The following is a 25,678-nucleotide window of genomic DNA, read 5'->3' on the forward strand; positions in this document are numbered from 1 at the left end:
AACGGTGTAGGAGATGAAATGTGGAGTCATGAAGAATCAAAACGAGAATAATTAAAATGTGGTAGAGATGGTAAGATTAGAAATTGCAACATTAGAGAAATGTTGGGATAATTCCTATAATAGAAAAGATAGTGGAAAATAGACTTATCTAGTTTGAATATCTACAATATAAGAAAAAAAACTGTTGTGGAAAATACCTAAATGCCCCTTTGCTTCCACATTGCTCCACGTGGACACCTTCACCATCTTCCCCTATTCTAACTTTTGTTTCTATCACCACATTTCATTGCATGCTTTGGAAAGACAAATACTATTCTCATGATGAATGCATTTTTTTCAAAATCTTTTTTTCATTTCTCTCTCCCACTACCTTTTCATTTCTTTCTACCACTACCACAACTCTACCCACTTTATTTCCTTCTTCCTATTTTCTTTCTTCCACTTCTTCCTCTTCTTTCTTCATCATTCTTATTATACTTTTTCTCTTTCAAAATGATTTACAAAAATGGTTTACGAAAAAATTGTTTATGAAAATGGTTTATAAAATATTTTGATTATTATTTCTTCTCCTTATTTCTATTTTTTAAGAAATAGTTAACAAAAATTCTTGCAAACTTGTCTTCATAAGAAGAAAAAAAAATTTATTGATGCATGGTTAATGATTGGCTTTACTCATTATTTTCTTGATTAATTTTTTGAATAGGTTTGTTGAGGAAGTAAGTGTTCATCTTCTTCATCCGAGTTCAGGTAAGATTTTTTTTATAGAAATTGTATATTTCAATTTTGTGACTGTCCTTCTCTTTTTTCTATTAATGTCGGTTGGTTTCTAACAATCTTATCCCCATTGACATGATAATTTTTGTTGTCTTACTTTGTAGCAGAGACTATTAGCAAAGACTATTGGATAGAGGTTGAGGATGAGATTCTTGAAGATTTGGAGTTTTGGGTTTTATTTTTTGATTTTGTTAATTGTATGTTGAAGGAATTTGTTAAGAAGGATGATTCTGTTCAAAATTTTAGTTGAATTTCTTGATTTATCTGAGTTTGTGGATGAATGTGTTAGAAATGTGATTGAAATTTTGGTTGTTGTTTTTCATGTTTCTGGAAATTTTTGTTTTAGGTGGGAAAGGATAAGAATGAAATCCTGGAAGACCAATAAGGAGATGACACCGGGATGGAGTGATGAAATCATATGAAAATTAAAGATAGTAGATATGTCTAGAATCTTGAGCAATAAGTGAGAAACAAGATTTAGAACATGATGATGATATTGATAGCATATATATCTAAATTATTAATAATTAATAAATATCTTTAATAAAAATTTATTATCATAATTTTAGTCAAAATTTATTGTCGTATATTTGGAAATGCTGAGCAAACAAATCATTATTTTTTAATATTTTATTTGCTTTATAAATTTTTTATTAATTGTCTTTTCCATTAAACTGTTATTTTTTTAGTTTTTTAAATTGTTTTTAATATTATTTTTTTCTATTTTTTTTTTCTCTCTAAGCTAAATTTCTATTGACTAAAATTTTTTTGGGTTAAATTCTGAAAGTGTTGTCACCTCGTGTTGAAATTAAAAATTGATTTTACTCAATAGTTTATAAATTATATTCATCATTCTTTATGGTATATTTATATTACTTTTGATATGATGGTTGATTAATGGATTTTGTAATTAAAACTTTTACTCTAGATACAAGACTTGATAAGATGAGATGACAATAACTTCAATAGTCACGTGCTCAAATGTAAAGATATATTGCCTGTGATTATTATACTTCTTTTTATCTGCTTTGCTTCATCCTTTCCCATCACCGTCTGCATTATTTCCTTCCATCATTTCCCATCATGTCTGCAGGAGACTCAATTTTTTTACTTTGCTTGCAAACATGGATTTGCTTCAATCAATACAAACCCTATCTCTCTTTAATATCCTTTCTAAGAACATCTCCAATGGTGTTACTCATTTTTTAGTTCTTTGTAGGACCTATTAAGCCACATCATCTTGAAGTAACTCATCTAATTTTTACTCCAAAGGTGCAACTTTAAGGAACTCATATTGGGTCCCACAATTAATTATTAAAATAAAAATGAAAAGAAAAAGAAAACAAGTGAGTGGCATTGTTGAAAGGCTGATTATCCTTTTATTACTATTTTATTGAAAACTAGCAACAAACCCGTGCTTTCGCACGGGTTCGGGTGTAGGACGCGCACTTGTTTTTAAAATATAATAAAAATGTAAAAAATAATAAAATAGGTTTATCAAAAAAAAATTATTATTTATAAAAAACATATATATATGGATCATAGATAACATTTATCTATGTATAAACATATTTGAAATAACTTTATACTTTCTCTGAGTGGTATGCGCATTTGTTTACAAAATTTAACAAAAATGAAATAAATAAAATAAAATTATTTAATCAATAGAGTTTATTTTATAAAAGAGATAATAAATCCGTATATGTAAATAGTGTAATATTGATTATTATATTAAAGTGTTAAATATGTTTTTGGTCTCTATAAATATTTCAATTTTGATTTTTAGTCCCTATAAAAAAATATCGACTTTTAGTCTCTATAAAATTACTTTTGCACGTAATTTGTCATTTTTGATAATTTTATAGGGACTACAAGCATTTTTTTTACATACTACAAACATATTTTGCTATATTTTAAAGAGTTAAAAGGTAGTGCACTGACAGTGTAAAATAATTTTACACTGTCATCCAATAGAAAATCATATGTGCCATGTCATTAAGTTTTTTTTTAATAAAAAAATGGTTTAATTTTTACACTGTCAGTGCATCACCCCTTTTCTCTATTTTAAAAGTCATATTATTTTTAAAAAGTAGATGACAAATATTATAAAGTCATATTATCTCAAAATAAGTAGATGATCATTAATTATTTCTTTTTAATTATAACATCAAATAGTTAACTAATAATTTTATATAATTGTTAGGCTCATTCTTTTTTTCCTTTTTTTTTTTTTGAGGAAATTATTATACTCTTTCATTGACAACTTTTTTTTAATAAAGTGACACTCAGTATAAGACTAAAGAATAACTCATTTTTATTACTACTCTACTAAACAACATTCTTGATGAAAAATTCTCACTATGCCATCAAGTTATCTTTAGCAACTATTATAATTTGACTATATTTTACTCAATCATTTACAAACAACTCTAATATAAAAAAAATACAAAAGAAATTAACTTATTTTACAATGCAGGCATGCCATAGTTTGCTTCAACCATTTTCACTGATGAAAGTAGTTTCAGGTTTCAGCCAACCCTTCCATATTACTTTGACTTCCGCTTTAACCTTTTTATCAAGAAAATAATAAAATCATTAGTAACATTATAAATTACAAAACAATGAAACTATTGAATAAATGATTCCTTGTCGATTATATATACCTCAATGCATTTACACCAAATAAAGAAATTGATTCAGCATCCGTGTTTATGTCAAAAGATAAGCCTTCAATAAGACAATCCAACAGATCTTAAACTTTGATTCACACTCCAAATTACCCAAACTAATCAAACTGTTTGAAATTCATAAATTCTCTCACAATGATGTACAGTACACAACCATAGAACGACATTGACATAAATTTTACACTGGTTTTACACCGAATGTGACAACTAATGAGAATCATAGTGTCAATTGTAAATTGTTTTCCAAAACCATTAAAAGATTGTATTACTATTTTTTACTTTGCTTGCAAACATGGATTTGCTTCAATCAATACAAACCCTATCTCTCTTTAATATCCTTTCTAAGAACATCTCCAATGGTGTTACTCATTTTTTAGTTCTTTGTAGGACCTATTAAGCCACATCATCTTGAAGTAACTCATCTAATTTTTACTCCAAAGGTGCAACTTTAAGGAACTCATATTGGGTCCCACAATTAATTATTAAAATAAAAATGAAAAGAAAAAAAAAACAAGTGAGTGGCATTGTTGAAAGGCTGATTATCCTTTTATTACTATTTTATTGAAAATTACGGTTGCATTGCATTGCAACGTTTGCCAGCATGGCGAACTTCAACAGTAGCTTTTTCAGATGCCATGCTTGACAGCTGGTGAACTTAAGGAAGAAACAATCCGCTGGAGATGATCTAAAACTATTCCAAATTTCATCTCTTTCAGAATCTCTCTCATTCTCTTACTTGTACTAAAGATGGTTATCATTTCGAAAACCCACTTTTAATCAAGGTAAATATAAACCCATGTTTGAATCTAATACAATAAAACTTATGACTTTTGTTTTATCATTGAGATATTAGATGCAAAAGCCTCATAAATATAAAAACTTTTTTTATTTAAATTCTATATGTAGATCTAACTCTTCTAAAGTTTCATAACTTAATTTTGATTAAATATAATCACAAGTTACTTATTTGTATTTTTAACCTCCTATATTTTTTTTAATGTTTGTTGCTTTTTTATCTAATAAAATGCAGGTGGATCTGTGTCTAGAAAATGCAAGTGAATGTTGGATTAATTATTTAATTAATCAATTATGGATTAATAATAATCAATTATTAGAAATTATTATTAATATAAATTATGGTCTATTGTTATTAAGTATTTATAGATGAATAATCTAATTGGGCTATTGTCTCTGATTGGACCGTGATGGGTTGGACCATTCAGTTAAGCCCAATGAGAGGTCCCTGCCCTCAGCCGTTTAGTTATTTAAGCGTTGCCCCATTAAACGATTAACATATTTTGAAAACCCTAAACGGTAATGAGGGTAGTCATCCTCTCATACTCTCTGACAGCAATTTCTATAATCCTAGAAGGTATCGGTAGTTTCTTCAATCCTAACAAGGTACACCGTTCTTATTATTCTTGTTTAATCTATGATATAATAATATGCTATAATTTGTATCTATCGATTCGTTTAAATCTATCAATTGGTATCAGAGCATGGTTAGATACGATTTATAGCTATTGTTAACTTAGAAACATGAATGTTGTTGGGATTAAAACAAAATAATAATTTTGAATCGAAAATCGATTGGAAATATGACTAATTTATTTATAGCGTATAGTTATGGTTTTCTTTTATGGCGTTACGCAATTTTGGATGAAGATTGTAAAATATATATGAAAATATTCTTCCTGATAGTATTTATATAGTAGAATATATAATATTCAAATTCAATTGTTGTGATGAACGTGTATGATTTATTTTGCATTGGATACAAAGAATGTCGTTTTCATATTCTGAAAACTGGTTTAGTGTGAAAACTGGTCAAGTGCGGTATTTGAGCGTGACTTATTTTCTCTTTCTTAGTCACACACCTTAATTCATTAATCCTCCTAAATTAATAATAAGGAAAAAATAATAATTATAGAATTTTGTGAGAAGTATTATCATTATCGGTTCCATAAAGTAGTGTGTGATTTTTTTTTTCATTTTAAGCTTCAAACCCATTCACTTCAATCCATATGTTCGGATTTTAATGGTTATTCAAGTATTCTATTTTTATTATTTTGGATCAATAATGAATTGGTTTATAGCAATAATTACCAACATTAATAATTTAATATCACAATATACAACCTTATGGGACACATAATTAATTTGTTTCTCCCATTTATTTGTCAATAAAATTGATTTCATTGAATTTTATTTATGAAGAACATGATTTATTGATAATTTATTAATTTTTAAGATGAAATAGTGATATCTATGTGTCATTAAAGTTTAATGATTTTTTTAGACAATGATGTATGTCATTCTTTTGAAATTAGTTATAATCTAATTATTATTTTAAACAGTCCATGACATTATTTGGCATTAAAATAAAATTATATTTGGTTGTGTATATAATTCAATTGAAAATCATTAATTTTTCGTAAATAATTTTTTGGTGTGTCGAATAATAATTATGATTTATTCTGAATATTTTTTGACACTTGGAAACATATTATATCAATTTATTTTGATTCTATAGTAAATTGATTTGATATCTTATTTTATTTATGGAATAAAATCATGATTTTAGTTATCATGTTTTTAGTTATGATTAGAATATTTTTTCTATAATCATTACAAGAATATTTAATTGAAATTTTATTTTAATTCTTGAATATTGAAATTGGAAATTTATTGTTGGTATTAATTCCATTTTATTAGAAATATTTGAGACAATTAAAATTATTAGTCATTTAATTTATTGGTTATGTAAATCATATTGATTTATTTTGGTATAAGGATTTATTCTTGATTTATAAACCGCTAAGAATATATCATCCTTGCAATTTGTCATATTAGAATATTTTATTTGTTATGATGATTTGTTGTTGATTTATGAATGATTTACTTGATTTATGAACTTTTGAGATGATATTGTAATATCCTAAAGTCATCAAAGTTTAGTGACTCAAGAGCAAGGATGCATGTCACATATTACAAGGTTAGTATGATTTAATTATTTTAAAATCTCGTGAGTTATATTATATAATTGCATCTAAGGAGGTATTTGTTTAAATATTATATACTTCTTTTACGAAAATATAAAATGTGCATTTATATACTATTAATTAGAATAGTTTTTGAAATTTAAAACTCTTTAATCTTGTATAGATTTCTGGTTAATAAACTCCATTTTAAACTAAAATTATACTTTTTTGGAGTATTTCAAATAAAATTATTTGAGAGTTCTATTATATATAATTATTTATTCAATTATAATTTGTAAGATTGTAATACTATCTAATACATGTATAATTGTATAAATTTTGTTAATAAAGTAATTAAATTTATTTTTAATTATATATAATATTATATTGATAATAGTTATACCCTATCGGTATCTTATTATTAATATAATTTGTTTTGGTTCAATGTACTTGCGATTTATAATTACATAAATTATGATTCGAGTATCCTATCGGTATTTGGATTTTTTTTGTGACGTAATATTTGTACATTGTTATATTTCTTGTTTAGTATTGTTGATACTATTATTTTAAAAGGATATGTAATACTTTATAAAATTCAAAAAAAAATTATTTTCACTATTTAAAAAAAAAAAAAGATTTTAATTCTCTTTGTATTATGTAAGTGATGGACATATCCCATTGGTATGACGTTACATGACATGATAATTGTGTGATAGATAAAATAATTTAATATAAGTTTAAAATATATTTTAAACTTTTGAGTTAATAATTCAACTATTATTATCTATCAAGTGGGAGAATTTAACATGTCAATTATATTAGAAACTAATATTATTTATTTAATAGTAATAAACATTTTGGAGACTTGTATTGAGGATATTATAGTCTTATGTTATTAATAAAAGTTTATAACTATTTGTGTTGTATCCTTAATAATAGTTAAAATTAAGTCTCATATTTTTTCCGCTGCGTATAACATAATATGTTTTCTCAAATGTGTGTGAGTGTGATTATAATTGTAGCATTTGAGATTTGGATGAGCTATTAAAATAGTATATAATTCTATGTCATAATTATACTATGATTTAATCTCACTCATATGATGATAATTGTGTTTTATATAATCATCATACTCTCTTACGTGAAAATTATTTAGTTTATGAAAATGATTATAAGAATCACAATTGTTATAAGGAGATTTTGTATTATAAATTGTAACAATCTCCTTAATTCTAAATGCAGAATATGTGGTTAACTATGAAACTCAAATTTAGATTATAAAAAATTTCTTCGGTAAATATTGAGTTTCATATTGTTATTTTGTAACCACTTTTGTTAATAGATCTGCTATATTCATGTGAAATTATATCAATAATGATATATTCTATTTATGTGCAAAATAGGTGGTTGAGTTTGTAAAACTCTGTTGATGATATATTATACAATACTTGTGGGCTCCAAAAATCTTTATACATGTGGATCAGTGGGAGTATATGTGTACAAAATTATATAATCTAATTTAGATTATTATTCTCATATTGTCATATATTCTTGTGTGCACTATAAAATATGACATATTCTAAGAAGACTTCAAAATATATAATATTCTAAGAAGTCTTATTATATTATACTGAGATATATGTTATTCTTTTTAATCTCAGGAAGCATCATGTTTGATGTTTGGTCAATATTGAAAAGACACAATAATTCTTTGGCATGCGATAATATTGTGTTATTCTATCTTCAATAGTCCACTTTTGTCAGGTCATAATATGAAAGTACAAGTAAATATCAATACTCCTATCGAGTATGATATTGTGTTATGAAGGTACTTATGATTAAATGTAATTATTCTTGTAATAGGGTAACTCCTATATGTAATTACTATTCTTAGACCTACGTGGATATGCTATGACCTTTAATGTAAAAACTCATTAGTAAATCATTGATCACAGACTTATACACATGAGTAAATCTTATGATATTTTGGGTTAGTGGGAGTTTATTAATAGCATTTTCATATGCTTGGGCCATTGTTTAATAACATATTTTTCTTATATGAATTATGTTTCTCTAAATTCATCATTTTATTATAAAATGTAACATTTCTTTGGCTTGTATGATATGTTTTCCCTATCGGATTCATTTCTGCAATGTTGAAGTTTACTTTTGTTATGTGAACAAGTACTTTGATCGTAATTAAAATTCTAGTATTAAAATTTATATAATTTTAATAGTTGATTATTGTCATCCAAGTGGGAGAATGTTGGATTAATTATTTAATTAATCAATTATGGATTAACAATAATCAATTATTAGAAATTATTATTAATATAAATTATGGTCTATTGTTATTAAGTATTTATAGATGAATAATCTAATTGGGCTATTGTCTCTGATTGGACCGTGATGGGTTGGACCATTCAGTTAAGCCCAATGAGAGGTCCCTGCCCTCAGCCGTTTAGTTATTTAAGCGTTGCCCCATTAAACGATTAACATATAGTGAAAACCCTAAACGGTAATGAGGGTAGTCATCCTCTCATACTCTCTGACAGCAATTTCTATAATCCTAGAAGGTATCGGTAGTTTCTTCAATCCTAACAAGGTACACCGTTCTTATTATTCTTGTTTAATCTATGATATAATAATATGCTATAATTTGTATCTATCGATTCGTTTAAATCTATCAGATCTGTGTCTATATAAGGTCTCTAAAATGAGGGAAGTATTGTTTTGTGTCATATAATTTTTTATTGATTTTCTTTTAATTTCATTAAAGGTTGAGTTTTATGAGTCTTATCTAAAGGTTCTGCTGTAATGAAAAAAAGCCGAAAATTTTGGTGAAAGAGCATGGTAATTTTTTTGAAATATTTTTAATTCTCCTTGATAAATAAGTTATACTCTGCAAGTGTTTTTTTATTTCTGATAAGTTTTATTTGTGCAGGTAAGAGTCATTGTTGCAGTAGCCATGTTTTTGTTTCTGTGGTTAAAACACTGATATTAAACTTCAATTTTAATGTTATTTAATTCAATTTTTGTATATCTTGAAAATATTTATGTTAGCCCAATTTAAAAGGAATTAAATGAGTTTAAATAATTCAATTATTTTTATTATAAAAATAACTCAAAAAGAGAGAAAGAAATGGGGTTTTGGTGAGAGGAGAGAGAAATGTGTTGTTTAAGGTATATTAAAACTTTTGGGTAATGAGGAGAAAGAAAATGGGGTTTTGGTGAGATAGAGAAAAAAAATGAAATTTATAGTGATATAGTGTATTTTATTTAATGAAATTTAGTTAGTTTAAAGTTAGACTTTAATTGTTACTATAATATAATTGGTATTTATTTAGTTAATGAGAATATGAAATGAGAGATTGATATTTGAGAGGATGATGCACAATAATAAGTTGGGTTTGTTTTTTTCAAGTGGTAGAGAGAATAGAGTATGTATACAAAATTTTGTATGTTAAAGTAAAAAAAATATTAGAAAAGTGGAAACGTATAGAAATTGTACTCTTTAAGAAATATAAATATAATAAAGGATAATTCTAACTTGTGCCTTTTGTGCCCTAAGGGCACAAGTTAAGAAACTCATAAATAGAAAGTATGTATTGAAAAAAGTAATCGAAAACATTAATGATAAGTTTTTAATGAAAAAATACACAATTTTCAAATAATTTTTTCTAAATTTAGCTGTTAACTTGTATCCTTGGGGCACAAGTTAGCTCTTAAAAGAAGGAGTTGTCATTTCAATTTTTCAGAGCAAAAGACAATAAGTAACTGCTCTGTCAAAAGTAAGGGCATTAAATGTTATGGTAATTTCATAGTGAAATGTTTGAATCTCAGCATCTTTTTTCTTCATATCTATATAAAAATTGAACGAAAAATGGTCAAATATACATGAAATTAGGTCGATTTAGACCGTAATAATTTAGGTCCAATTTAAGGTAAGAAATTGTGTATTTATAAATATAAATAAATAATTAAATATAAGACACATATTTATTATTATTAAATAAAAAATTAATATAATATGACAAATATTTATTGTACTATTTTAGAATTAATGATAATAATAAATTATTTGGTTGTTTTTGGATATATAAGTTTGAGTTTTTATATTTTAAAACTGTATTAAAATGTTGCAGGTTAGAGTTTAGAGTAAGGTGTAAGAAGAGGAAGGGTGAGAGGCTAAAGCTTCAAATAGTCTAATACATTAACTCTTTTACCCTAGAAGTCAATGCAGTAAAATCATTGTACAACCTATCATGAAGTAATACATGTAAATGTATTTATGTATATGTGGTCTTATCAATATATAATTTAGTTTTTTTTTGCATTTACAATGTTTTAATGAAAAAAAATTAAGCATCTACTTATCTAGAATAGGATACAATACACATAAAAAAAATATAGAAAAAATAAAACTTATACAAATCAAACTCAGATTTTATCTTTAAATCCTAAATTTCTAATATATATTCTTTTGTACACATCAAAATATTGATTATTAACGGGACATGAAGTTCCTGATCAAAATATTGATTATTAACGGGACATGAAGTTACTGGTCAAAATATATTTTAAGGTACACGAGGACATGAAGTTATTGATCAAAATAATATTTGGAAACGAGAACATGAAGTTACTGATCAAGATATTGATTATTATCGGGACATGAAGTTACAGATCAAAATATTTTTTAAGATACGCGGAGACATGAAGTTATTGATCAAAATAATATTTGTACACGCGAACATGAAGTTATTGATTAAAATATTGATTATTAACGGGACATGAAGTTACTGATCAAAATATTTTTTTATTAATTACATTTAATTATTATTTTTTCACGGATAACCAGATATTTTTTCATTAAAAAATATACAACAGAAACAAATGCGCGTCCCACACCATAACCCGTGCGAACGCACGGGTTTGTTACTAGTGTATAGATAAGACATATAGATTATGTGGTAAGGAGATTATATCACATGTAGAGGAGTCAAACAATTAAAGATAAATAAAGACCTAAAAAAGTTATAAAAGAATTTTTTTTTTTAAATATCGAGATTCATTTAACCGATGATATTTAAGAGAATAAAACTTGGTTGGTTGGTTGTTGAAGTAGTAGATTAAATAAATTACACATTTTCATGAATCAACTTTAACAAACGATATAAATTAATTGTACCTAACTGTAAAATAATCAAGAATAAAAACTATCATATGATTTATTCTGTAGAAGGAATAAGTAGGATTTTTTCCACTATGTATACATATTCATATTCTTCCATTTAAGAAGTTTCTAGTACTAAGACAACGAGGCATTGCTTAAAAAAAATCTTTAGAGAGTAAGAGTAAGACCTTTTATTTTTAAGGACAGCAAAATCTTAGTATATGATCTCAAATTCTGTAAATTTCATTAAAAATAAATTTAAAAATACAAATTTATAAAAAATATATATATTTAATTATAGATAATATTAAATATAGTACATTTTGTTAAAGAAAAAAATAGTCTAATATATAGACTATCAAACAGAATATAATACAGAAATTTATTCTATAAAATATTTCTTATTATGCAAATCCTTAAAAATATATTTTCATCTTCTCTAACTGTAAATAATTTTAAATAATTAAAAAATAATGATAGTAGAACTTGAACGTGGCTGCAGCAGATGGATCTTTCTACTATTAAATAAACGTTTAATTATTTTTAATTATATAAGAAAATTTAATGAACATGCACGTTGGAATGCACATCTTTCATCTACATTCCCTATTTTTCAAAAGAAAAACAAAATTCAAAACATTTATAAATTTATTGAAATCAATTATTATGAAGTTTTCAATTAACAGTGAGTTAAGGATATACAATTTTTAGTTTTATATTTAGTTTTCACCTTTTATTTTAAAAGTATTAATTCCTAACTAACATAATAATTAGAGCTGTCAAAATGGGCTCGGTCTATCGGACCGACTCATAAGCCTAACAATTTAGCGTGGCTCGGACCGTAAAATATCTTTAAAAAAACACAGCCCTATCTTTTTGGGTCAGTCCATCAGACCTATGTTTTTTATGGGCTGGGTCGGGTCGGGCCAAGCGGGCTTTGGGCTGACCCATTAAAAAAGATTTTGGTAAATTTTGAGGAAAAAAGGTTGAGATAAGATATGATTTCATATATCTATTTTCAAGTGATAAAGAAAAGTTAAAGAGGATGAAGATATATTTTCAAGATGATGTGATAAAGGAAATTGTTGTGAGATGGAGAGAAAATTTGATAATTATAAATGATAATATTAAGTTACTTTGTACTTTTACATGGATGATTTTGTTGTATTCATATATATATATATATATTCATATATATATATATATATATATATATATATATATATATATATATATATATATATATGGATAAATATTTTAAACGTCACTTATATATATTTATGATGACTCTTTATTTACTATGTGTGCATTTATCCATTACATCTTTTTTATAAAATTAAACTATAATATTAAAATATGGGTCGGGCTGTCCCACCGGACTGCAAGGGGCTTTGAAAATGGACTGGACTCATTTTACGTAGTCCATTTAATAATCGGGTCAGGACAGACCAACCCATTTAAAAATATTGGTCCACCAAACCAAAGCGGGCTGAACCGAACCGGCCCATTTAACTGCTCTAATAATAACACTCCCAATTGTCCATGAATATTTTTTTCCCACTGAGTATTTTTCCTGAAAAATCCAAATAAACTTTAGATTTGATATATTTTTATTCATGTGTTAGTTAAAACTTTCATAAGATTTCAAATTGGACGTGTCAGCCAAACACTACATGATGATTTTACCAGTTTAATTACGTATGTACTATTATTCAGTTAGGTATATATACACTATCGATAGGAGTAGGACAATAAGTTCTATACTGTCCAATAAAAAACCGTTTATAGATGAAAATTAATTTTTGTATTATCAATATTGTAGCTTTTATACTCCGATATAGCTACAAAAATACAGCAAGTTATGCATGATTGAACTAAAGAAAAAGATTCCATTTCTACATAATATACTATGAAAGATTCCACATATATAGTGGATTTCAAACCTAAGTCCACTACCCCTTTATCTCCAAAAGTGATTGATGATAGGATAATTGTTCTTTTAGCACTATCCCCAACTGGAAAGCCTCCATTAATGAATGGGTCTTTCTTTGCAAGAAAGCTACCTAAGAGGGTTGATTATTATTTTATTTGATTTTATTGACAAAATGACGATACGAAATGACGATAACTATTACAATTCGCGCGGATAAGCAGTATCATATTTGAGCTCAGATAAGATCTCAATTTAGTTTTGTCGTATTTGTTGGATGAATTAGGTCTTAAGAATGATTTTTTTTATATTTTTGTCATCTTTATCTTTTTCTCATTATCAATATTTTGAAAATAAAGATATAATAATGATATATTTAGTTTGTTTAATGGTATTAACTCTCACAAGAAACATATTGTAACATAGAAGAGGTAAATATTCATCAACAAGATTGTGGCTTATAAGAATGCTTTGAAGAAGTTGATGCAAATTAATATTGATTCATCTTGTGTCCTAAGATGAGGATGGATTTAGCATAGTAGAGATTTTTGTGCACTTTTACGTGTTGGTAAAATTGTAAACAAAAACTATATCAAAAAAAAAATATTGTACACAAAAACATGTTGGTAAAAGGTGAAAAATTAGAGAGTTTCTCATTTAATGTGGTTGAGTTTGGCAAATGTACTATCACACAAGTAACAAAATGATAAGTAACATCATTTTTACAGAAAATTTCTTTACCCACCTCCCTATGGGGGTCACCCCCTGCGAAAACCCAATTTTACCCCGCTTCGGAAATGCATTTCCGAAATATTTTTTTTTCAAAATTTTTTCAGACTTCGGAAGTGCATTTCCGAAAAATTCCCAAAAATTGGAATTTTGACAAATTCGGAGATGCATCTCCGAAACAACAAAAAAAAATCTAAAAAAATTAATTTTATGATATTAATTAATTCATATATCATAAATTTGATATAATTTATGAGTAATGAATAATAATAATTATATATTTTGATATAATTTATGAGTTATGAATAATAATAATTATATATTTCTATTCTGATTCATATTTTAAAATTTAAAATAATTTTAGTTAAAAAAATTAAAATAATTTCACTTACAAAATGAGTTATAATTTTTTATTTATATATTTATAATAATTATTATATATTTACAAAAGAAATTAAAAAAATGAGTGTTTTAATTTATATATTTATATATTTATATAATAATTATAATAATTATTATATATTTATAAAAATTATTATATATTTATATATTTATATAATAATTATTATATATTAATTATAAATATATTTATATATTTATATAATATTTAAAAAATAGTGTTTTAATTTATAATAATTATTATATTATTATATAATAATTATTATATATTTATATATTTCACTTATAAAATTAATAATTATTATTATATATTTATATATTTCTATTCTGATTCATAATTAAAAATGAGTTATAAATTTTTATTTAGTTTAAAAAAATTAAAAAAAGATTTTGTCTTAATTTTATTTAAAGAATAATTTTATATTTAATTCTAAATAATCAAAATTTAATTATGAAATTAAAATGTTTTTGATTTATATAAGTTAGTAAAATAATTTTTAACTTTAAAATTATTTAGGAAATTTTGATTCACGTTGATTTTATTGATTCACCTTCATTTTATTGATTCACCTTGATTTTATATCTATTAATTGTATTGATTCACTTTGATTTTAATTTTTTAATAATTATTGAATTCTTTCGGAAGTGTATATCCGAAACATTCCAAGACCAATTTGGTCTTGGAATATTTCGATATGCATCTCCGAACACACCCCCTTTCCCAAAAAGGGATTTTTCGGAAATGCATTTCCGAAAACTCAAAAAAGGGGTGTTTTCGGAAATGCATCTCCGAAAACACCTTTTTTTCGTGTTTTCGGAAGTGTACTTCCGAAATCACCCTTTTTTTCAGAAAAAAGTGATTTCGGAGATGTATTTCCGAAATATAGGGGCATTCTAGGAATTTCGCCAGGGGTGGCCAAGAAGGTTAGGAGGTCTGTTAAGAAATTTTCTTTTTACATAGATTGTTAATTTAAAGCATATCAAAGTTTATTATGCTTAAGTGATATTTATTATTTATTAGAGCTATTAACACGCATATAGAAGAGAAAGAGAGAAAGCAAAATTATATTGTGTGTATTTTATTGGAATATCAAAATCCAATTATTAAACATATTTTATTATTCTTAATTGATCAATATTACACCAGGGTCACATATTTATAAGACTCAAGTTGATTTGCTTTGGTCTCACAATCGTGTACCTACGTATTCTCATAATGCAATGAGAAATTCAGAGTCATCGTAGTTCAAAAGTTTGGTTGTTTGTTTTTTTAGTTTTCGAAAGGTGTTTGTCTTGAATTAGGATTAGACGCACTGTGGTGTAGAAATTGATTTGAGGTTGTTGTCGCACGGAGCAGAAAAAGAATATTAATTTAATGGATTGTCATGAATTTTAATTGTATTTGATTTGAATATTAATTGGTAACACGTTAAGCCGACGAATCAATTATTCGAGGATGTGCATCCACGGATCCACCTATCATACTACTTACAAAAATGTTGGAATTGATTTGATTAAAATATGTTTGGATTTATGAACACGTATAGAGATATTTATGAGTTAATGGTTTATTTAATTTATAAAATGGTGCGAATGTTAAAATAGTTAGGAACCTAAGTCATATTTTGGTGTTTTACATGAGGCAAAAATATCTAACCTAATAACTAAGTTATTTAAGTAAAACTAATAATATAAAAATGAATATTTTTTTTAATAATTAAAATTAAATAACTTTAAACTAAAATAATTAGATGTAATAATTAACAAAAATAAAAAATAAAAATCATTTAAATAGGCTAAGGGGTGAGAGTAGTCAAAAATGTTAGTGTGGACCAAAACCAACTAAAGGTCCAAAAATTAAGTCCATTCAAGACCTTAATTTAATTTTTTTTTTTAACGCAAATATTATATAGCAAGAAAGAGGAGGTACAAAAAAGGAGGGGGGCCAAACTAAACTTTAGCTCAAAAATGTGTAATTTTAAAATTAGGCCGACCTAATTTGTTGGACAAAATGCTAGACAAAATCTTTTGCAGAATAATAATGAAGATCTGATATCTATCTAAAAAAGGCCTTCATTCGTCAACAAGTTGGCACACGAATTAGCCTTTCTATTAAAATTATAAAAAAATGAAAAAAAATAATAAAATAGAAGTGCGGCACTCCACTTCATTATCTTGAGCCCCACTTTTTTCTCAAAATTGGTTTATATGCTTGTGTAGATTCTTTGGCAAATCGTGGGTGCATGGATAAGAAGTTTGTTATTTATGATAAAGCGACAAATTTCTTATAGTCGTTATTAGAGAATGGTGCTTTAGAGATTTTTCCTCTGGTTGTAATTTTCTCATAATTTTTTTCTTTTGGGCTTAGACCCTCGTTATTATAAAAAAAAATAGAAAAAAAATAAGAGAAAAATAAAAAAAATAGATAAACTAAAGAAAAAAAATATAATTAGTAATAATAATAATAAATTAATTAAAAACAAAAAAAGGCAACAAAACAACCAAGGGGTCCGCGCCCTATACCATGATTTTTTTTTTCAAATTTAAAAAAGTAAAAAAATTAAAAATAGGGCATGTGGCAAATAATTGTTTTAGTTAAAATAAAAATAAAAAGGGATAATATTAAACAAGGAGAGAGAAAAAACATATTCATAATTAGGAATATCAACGGGCAGAGAATTCTAGGAAGATGCTTCCCCGCTCTCCGTCCCGCCCTCAAATTTATTCTCTATTTTCATCCACAATCTCTGTCACGGAATAACATTTTTCCTCATCCCCAACCCCACAGCTCCCCATGGATATCCACAGAGATCGAATCTTAAGAAAATTTCTATACTTTTTAATCGAAACCATGACACAAGTATTTTGTTATTATCATATATTTAAAGAGTAATTACCATAAGCATAATGAACAAAAGAGAGTGGTTGTTGTGATGACGGAGAGAACGAAGAAGATGATGAATGGAGGAGACAAAGATACTTGAGAAAAGAAAAGGAGGAGACAGTGTGTAAATTCTATTTATTATATGCACTTTTTAGAGTTAGGTACTTGGGTAGTGAAACAATACATTATACAATAAAACTTAAAAAATAAAATGTTTCACTAATGACTCTTCATTTTCTAATACATTACTAATATTTTTTATGTAAACTTTTATAATTATATATTATATAATATACAAAATATAAAAGTTAAATAATATAGTCGGAGTCGAGAAATCCACGGGGTGAAGGATACTTTCCCAATCCCCGCCCCAAAAATGTCATCGGTGGAACTTTTCGCTCCATCCCTGTCCCTGCGGGAAGAGCTGTCAAAATGGACTACCCGGCCCTAAACGGGCCGGCTCTAACGGGCCTTGTGCTTTTTAGGGCTGGGCCAAAAAGGCTCTGTATAATATGGGCTCGAGAATTACTATCCGAGCCCGGTCCTATATAGGCTTCGGGCTACCCGGCCCTAAACGGGCTTTTTTATTTAAAAAAAGTAAAATAAAAACTTCATAATATTTATTATAAATTAAATTTTATATTATTTTAAACATAATACATTTTTCATTACTATAGTCTATATTATCTCTTATAAATATTATAATGTGTTTCTAAATACAATATATGCCTAAATTGTATAAAATAATACTTGAATATTTAATATAAGAGAAAACTAATATAATACGATTGATTATATTAATGTATAATATTTAAAAAAGAAAGATTGAATAGAATAGAGATAAAAGTTAGTGAGATGAGAAAAAACATTTTGCTATTTAGGAGTAAGACAATATAAACATTAATATATATTTCTTAAAATTTATAGTTATGCGGGTCTAATGGGCTACCCATGACGCATATGGGCTAGCCCTAATGGGTAGTGGACTTTTTAGGGATGGGCTAAAAAAAGCCTGAAAAATATGAGCTCTAACTTTAAATCCCAAGCCCTATGATTCTCTGAGTCGGGCGGGCCGGTTCATATGGGCTAACCCATTTTGAAAACTCTACCTGCAAGGAAAAAAGTTTCCAACTTCAATGCTCCAAACAAATAATCCTCACAGGGATCTCCATTAACAGATGCAAGTTAACATCCCTATTCATAATCTTATTGGTTGTTTCTAACACTAAGGGTTTAGGTTCGTATCCATGCAAATTTTTCTCCTTCCACAATTCCTTTCTTTTCTCAACGAAACCTCCCATAACTTTCCTTTCTTTTTAACTCTGTAATTTCTCTCAACAACACAATCTTTAGCCAATCATGCCAACATGAAGCAAATATGAATCAAAGTAAAAACATTAAGAGCTAACCACACGAGCCAGTTAGAGGGAGAGAGGCGAGAGTTGCGGTGGTGGTCCAACGTCTGGAGGTTGCGGCCGGAGTTGTTGTGTGTTAGTGGTTGAAGGCGGAGTCCGCGGCGGACGGCTGAAGCTTGGGCGGTGGGGATCTCCGATGATTTTGATTCCGACTTCCTCTTCCTGCTTTCTTTTGGTTCGATCTGTAATAGAAAAAAATAAGAAAATTTATGTAATTTGTATTGTTAGTTTTTGTTCTACTGCTTGCCTTTTTACGTTGTTGAAAGATTAAAGCATGGTGTTGTTGTGTTTCTTTTTCATATTTGTTGATGATGAAGGCTTGTTCATGGTTTGAAGCATGGAGATAGAGGTTGTAATTTACAGGTTCATGCAATATTGGAGAAGCGGTTATGAGGTGATGTAAATTGGGAAGATGATTGAACATGGTAAGGTTGATTATTGTGAAGTTGGAGAAAGTTACAGGTTGTAACTTGGTGGTGATGGAACAAAAAGGAGGTTGGTGTATTTGTTGAGAATATTTTCTCAATCAAATCATGCAGGTTTCTTGGAAGCTCATACTTTCTTTCTATTCTTTTTCGTGAATTCTTACCCACTACAACATAAAAATTGAATCTTTTTTATATTGAAAAATTAGTTCTTGTAGATTAATGATTGATTGATCTCTTTTGGAACAATTTGATGTTATTTGCATTACTGCGCTGATTTGATTCACTCTTGGGGATCAAGTCTTGTAGCTTTTGGAAAGGAAATTATAGTTTCTCTAAGGTTGGCATGCATTTTGGTAAAACACACTGAGCAAGAACATGTTGAAAGAAATGCAAGATGACCTAGTGTTCAGAATTCAAGATGTCACAACATGTCTGGTATGACATCCTAACTGGAGAAGCTGGTCTGTCAAGTGAACCAGGCATTTTTATTGCTACAGGAATCTCGTGTTTTAGCTAAAGTATATTCGGGAATAAATCAATTAGCTGATGTGTTATCCAAGATTGATTCAATCAAGAAATATCCACACTTTCTATTATTGGAGACAATATAGGAAAGTTTGGATTGAAGACCTATTTTCTTGTAGAACAAGTAGCAGATATTTGGCAGCCTCTTTGCTGCGTTTTGAAGCCCAGTTCAGTCGATGTTAAACTTATAAATAGAAAGGTTGTAACCTAGTTTTAGGTGGAACTGATATTTGTGTTTTTAGGGTTATAGGAATCCTTATTTTTGCTGTAAGTTCCATATGTGTGCATTCACAAACCTGTAGGTGTTGAATGTTGTGTGATCTCCGAAGCTGTTAATTAAGGAGAGTAGTTTCATCCTCATAAGCTTTTAAGCATTGAGGATTGTGTGCCCTTGAAGAGTGTCTTCTGTTTTTATTGTTTGTTTTATTTTGTCACAGGGTGTTGTGAATGAAGGGATTTGAGGAGGGCCTCATACCTAGGTGAGTCTTAGGTAGAAGTCATAAGAAGGGTAGTGATTAAGTGAGAAATGTAAACGGGGTTGTTTAACTTCGAATTGATACTATCAAATATTGGTTTCGTCTCTGGCTTGGTAGCCCCTAGAGTAGGAAGGTTGTTCCGAACTGGGTTAACATATCGTTGTGTTCTTTACCATTCTGCAATGTTTAACATTATTGCTGCTTCTTGCGTTATTAGTTTCATCAACAAATATTTGTGTCGTGACATCTCATTTGACATCACATATCTGATATTAGAATTTCAATTGGTATCAGAGCAGGCATCATGCTTTGCATCTGGGTGAGATCTAGGGAGGTTAATTTCTGGTACGATGGACAAGGAAGTAGGATTTTTGAACAAACCACCTATTATGGGTGGAAGCAATTATGACTACTAGAAACCTCATGTGGTGGATTTCTTGAAATCCACAGATAGTTGGGCTTGGAAGGCAGTCTTGAAAGGATGAAAGCATCCTATTGTTATAGAAGCAGACAAACAACCCACGACTGTGCTAAATCCTGAGGAAGACTGGGACAAAGATGAGGATAAACTTGATCTTGGAAATTCTAAAGCCCTAAATGCCATATTCAATGGAATTGACAAGAACATCTATAGGTTGGTGAACACATGTTAATTAGCCAAGGATGCATGGGAAATTCTCAAAACTACCCATGAATATACATCCAAAGTGAAGATGTCAAGACTCCAGCTTTTAACCACCCATATTGAGAATCTGAGGATGAAAGATGATGAAAGAATTCATGAATTTCATATGAATGTTCTTGAGATAGCTAATGCATCAAGTGCATTAGGAGAAAAGATACTAGAAGAGAAGTTGGTGAGGAAAATGCTCAGGTCCCTTCCCAAGAGATTTGACATGAAGGTGACTGCCATCAAAGAAGCTCAAGACATTAACCGAATGAGATTGGATGATCTAGTAGGATCACTTCAAACGTTTAAGTTAATTAAGCATCAATGATAGAACCGATAAGAAGAACAAAATCATAGCTTTTGCTGCCAACACTGAAGTTGGTATTGAAGAATGTGATCTAGATTCAGAAGAAGGAATATCAAATGCCATAGTATTGCTTGGGAGATAATTTAACAGAATGGTATAAAAGATAGGTACGAACCCAAGATCAAATGTCCAGAACAACTCATCTTATATTCAAAATTCAAATGAGGCTGGAAGAAGAAAATATGAAGAAAAATCCTCTCAAGAAAAGGGCATACAGTGCTATGAATGTGGAGGCTTTTGACACATTAAGCCTGAGTGTCCTACTTATCTTAAGAGATAGAAGAAGGGTTTATCTGTAACTTGGTATGAAGAAGACTCTAACAGTGACCTTGAAGACGAATCTGCCAAACATGTGAATGCTTTGACAAGTATATGGGCAGACGATGAGGATGTTTCAGCATATGATGATCTAGTTGCATCATACGGAGAGTTGTGTCTCACAAGTGCTTAATTATGTGAAGAAAGGGAGAAACAGAAAGATCTGGTGCACCAACTGAATGAAGAAAAGAAAGAACAGTTGAGGACTATCTCTGAACTGGAAGAAGAGATTATCTCTCTACTATTTGAACTTAACAAAGCTCAAAAGTTAGTCAGAGGGCATAATACTGGGTCTGTCTCTTATGATGAAATCCATAAAGTGGGAAAAATGACAAGGAGCATGAGTACCCTGGGGCTGGATGAGAAAAAGAAGTCAGCTTTAGACTCTAGTAATCCTCGTACTAGATCAAGATGTTACATCAAATGTCTCAACATCTTGACAAGAAGAGTATGGATTTTGCCTCGACCTCCAGAACCAAGGAAGAGATGACCCCTGAAAGATCATCCGACGACCTGACTATGTTGAGAAAATAGTTAAACAACTTAGGAAAGTCCAGGGTGAATTATGAAGGGTATGAACAAAGAAATCAAATCATATACCTCAAGAAACATGAGAAAGGCTCAACTTGTCATGGTCATGGGAAAGGTTCAGACAAGAGAATGTCATAACTAAAACATGGGGATCCAATGAAGAACCTGACGAGTCTGATACTGAGTCATATGTAGGAGAACTCACCGTGTGTGAGCTTGCAGCAGGATTCTCAGAAACTTACTTGGAAAATGAAAAACTTCGGAAAACAGTAATAGAGCACATAAATATTACTGCTCTACTACAAGATGAGAAAAAGGAACTCTTGGCAATTATTGAGGATCTTAAAGAAGATGGTGCGATTTCTAAATCAGACCAACACAACATGACTCAAATAAGAAGGAGGTCAAGTATAGGTACCGCTGTGAAAGATGAGAATCATCGAAATGGAAAGGCCATTGAAAAGATCAGGAATCTTAACTCAAGAAGGCAAGAAATTGAGGAGGCTCCTCAAAGGCAGAAGCAAGAGATGTTGAGATATGTGTCCCAACATCTGAAGGTACCACAGAAAAGGTACGATAATTCTCAGCATAAACACCTTAAGTGTGACCGTTGTGGCAGGTCTGGTCATTCAAAGGCTACATGCTACAACTTGACTGGATATCCCAAATGGATGATGTCTCATCAAGGGAAACATACTAAGACAAGTTCAGAGTCAAAGAAAGTTTCTATTTCTAGGACAGGTGTGAAAATTGTGTCTCAAGACACAAGCCATGCTATGCATGGAAGAAAATCCAAGTTAATGAAGGCTGAAGGCTCAAGAGGAGGGAATGATGCAGGTGTCATGCATAATGACCTCTCTAAGGTCAAAATGGTGAGTTCTGACAAAAGAAAGTCTGCGGACTCGATAGTCGTATTTTTCCGAGAAGAATACACTGACTCTATCAAAAAAGAGAACAATATCAAGACAACTGCAGCGGCAACTGAGGTAAGCTCTGTTGAAGATGTTTCAACATCTGATACCAACATTGAAGAATATAGAGCAAATGCTGAAGTTGAAGAAACTCAGATTGTTGTCAAAGATCTAAAAGATCACCCTCAAAAACAAAGTTTCGATGTTCCTAGCCTAAAAGTTACTTCCCAATCAAGGGAAAGTTCATCAGGTCTCACGTGTATCTCAAAGTATGAGTTATGGGCTAATGGCATGGAAGATGAACTCAATCAGTACGTGAGGAATGATACAGGGAACCGGGTCACAATAGATTATGACATCGCCCCCAAAGCTGAAGAGAATCTTGATTTTCAGATTGGTTATCCGGGTGAATATAAAATTTAAGGGTACAATATAAGTAATCAGTCATTGCTTGAACTCATGATCAAGCTAAGAATTTGTGTCTGTGTGTGTGTGACACAAACCAAGATCCAAGTGCATGGTGTATGATGTTGATTGAACCTCAAGTCAGTCATGAGTATGAAGGGAATGAAACTGACAAAGCTCTCTGTGTCAAGAAGGGCTGGAGAAACTATGCTCAGGTATGTGTAAGTATCAAAGGGATGTCAGATAAAATGATCTAACATCTTGTCAAACAGATACAAAACTATACAAAGAATATCTCAAAAGAGTTTGTGCAACACTTTAGCGTAGTTTTGTATAATTGATTAATTGATTTCAAATTCTTCCAAGTCCTCCTTTTATAGCTGGAAAAGAGATTTATTGTAGGGTAGAATAGGAAACATAAAACCAGATGTTTTGTTCCCAACGGTCATGATGGGAATGGTAGACAACAAGTAGAAAAGGGATTGTCCTTACGTCATCCTATTAAAGTAGTGGTCATAGTGTACTTTGTACTTTTATACTCACCAAGCCAGTTTTGATCTGTATCTTCAATTTCTTAAGAGGATTCTAATGTATATTGATGAAGCATGTTGTAGAAGGATCATAACTTGATTCTTCTTAACCTAAGTCTTTGGAGTCTTCAGAACTTGTTCAGCATAACCTTGTCTTCAGAGTCTTCAGCATTTGGTCTTCAAAAGTAATGTCTTCATATCTTCAGAACTCGTTTAGCAAAACCTTGTCTTCAGCATCTTCAGAATATGAGACAACAGAAGCAAAGCTTTAGAAGGCCTTCAAAGTTTCCTTGCAAATTCACAATCAGAAGCTCTTGTACTAACGTTCCTTAGAATTCCAGCATAAGAAGCATTCCATCACATGACTTAACTTTGTAACATACCAAAGATATTCTTCCAGAGTGTTGAGTTCAGAACCTGATGACATCACACGCCTTCTTACCAGAGTCAGAACCTATTTAGCATAATCTACACACTAGACAGAAACCATTATAGTACGCAATTAGTTTCTAAGATACCATGTAAAGTTATCATCAAAACTCAAGGTCAGATGTGTAACACCCGTATATTTTTAATTTTTAATTTAATTTGGAAATTGAATTAATAAATTAGAAATATTATGAATTTTATGAAAATAATTGGAAAAGGATGGTTTATAGCATTTGGGCCGGATGATGAGATTAGTAGTGTGGGGGTGCTAAGTGAGTAAGCCCATTACTAATTATTTTATATTTTCATAAAATAAAGGAGATAAGGAATTGGGAAAGAAAGAGTCAGAATATGAAAAAGGAGAAGTTGAAGAGAAGACCTGAGGAACGTAAAGAGGAACAAAAGAGGGAGAGACCAAGATCGAGAAATTGGCTAAGGTAAGGGGGGACTCTCCAGTTAACATTTCTTATCGTGTTTTGGATGGTAACATTGATTAGGGATATTGTCTAGGTCAATTGGATTATATGTTAGGTTTAGGGAGGTTATAATTGATGAAATTGCATAGATTATTGGTTAATAGTGTGTTATTTTGATGTGTGATGAGGAATAGTGATGCAATTGATGATTAACTGTCTGTAAATGATGTTTAGAATCGATTTTGGACTTAGAATGGGTGACATCGCAGGGTCTATTGCAGACCTGAAAATCTGTGAAATCGCCAGTTCGCGCCGCGTCCATGTGTTGGCGCCGCGAACTGCTTAGCAGAATGTTCAAGGAAATTTGATTCACTCAGGTCACACCGCGAACCTCGTTTGCGCCGCGAAGTGCTTGGCAGAAAGTCAAGGAAAATTTATTCGCTCAGTTCGCGCCGCGAACCTTGTTTGCGCCGCGTGCTGTTAGTGATAGCTGTCCTCGGGGAAATTTTAAAGATGCATAACTTTCAAACCGTAGGTCCGTTTTTAGTGTCGTTTCGAGCACGATGAACCTTACGAGATAACCTATGTGTTTAAATTATGGAATGAAGTGTAATTTCAATTGTTTTAAAACATGATCGTATTTCGTGGCGAATGATGTATTGTACATATATGTGATGAGATGTGTTAAATACAT

The 25,678-nt window shown here is 29.3% G+C and overlaps 1 long non-coding RNA gene across 1 annotated transcript; it reads left to right on the plus strand.

Moving 5' to 3' along the window:
• Positions 1-318: 318 nt before the first annotated feature.
• LOC131601157 (uncharacterized) lies at positions 319-1,037 on the plus strand. Its single transcript, XR_009283589.1, has 2 exons — positions 319-747; positions 882-1,037. It is a non-coding gene; the product is annotated as an uncharacterized LOC131601157 (long non-coding RNA).
• Positions 1,038-25,678: the final 24,641 nt, after the last annotated feature.

This window comes from Vicia villosa, linkage group LG1 (genome assembly GCF_029867415.1).
Source record: "Vicia villosa cultivar HV-30 ecotype Madison, WI linkage group LG1, Vvil1.0, whole genome shotgun sequence".
NCBI classification, from domain to species: domain Eukaryota; kingdom Viridiplantae; phylum Streptophyta; class Magnoliopsida; order Fabales; family Fabaceae; genus Vicia; species Vicia villosa.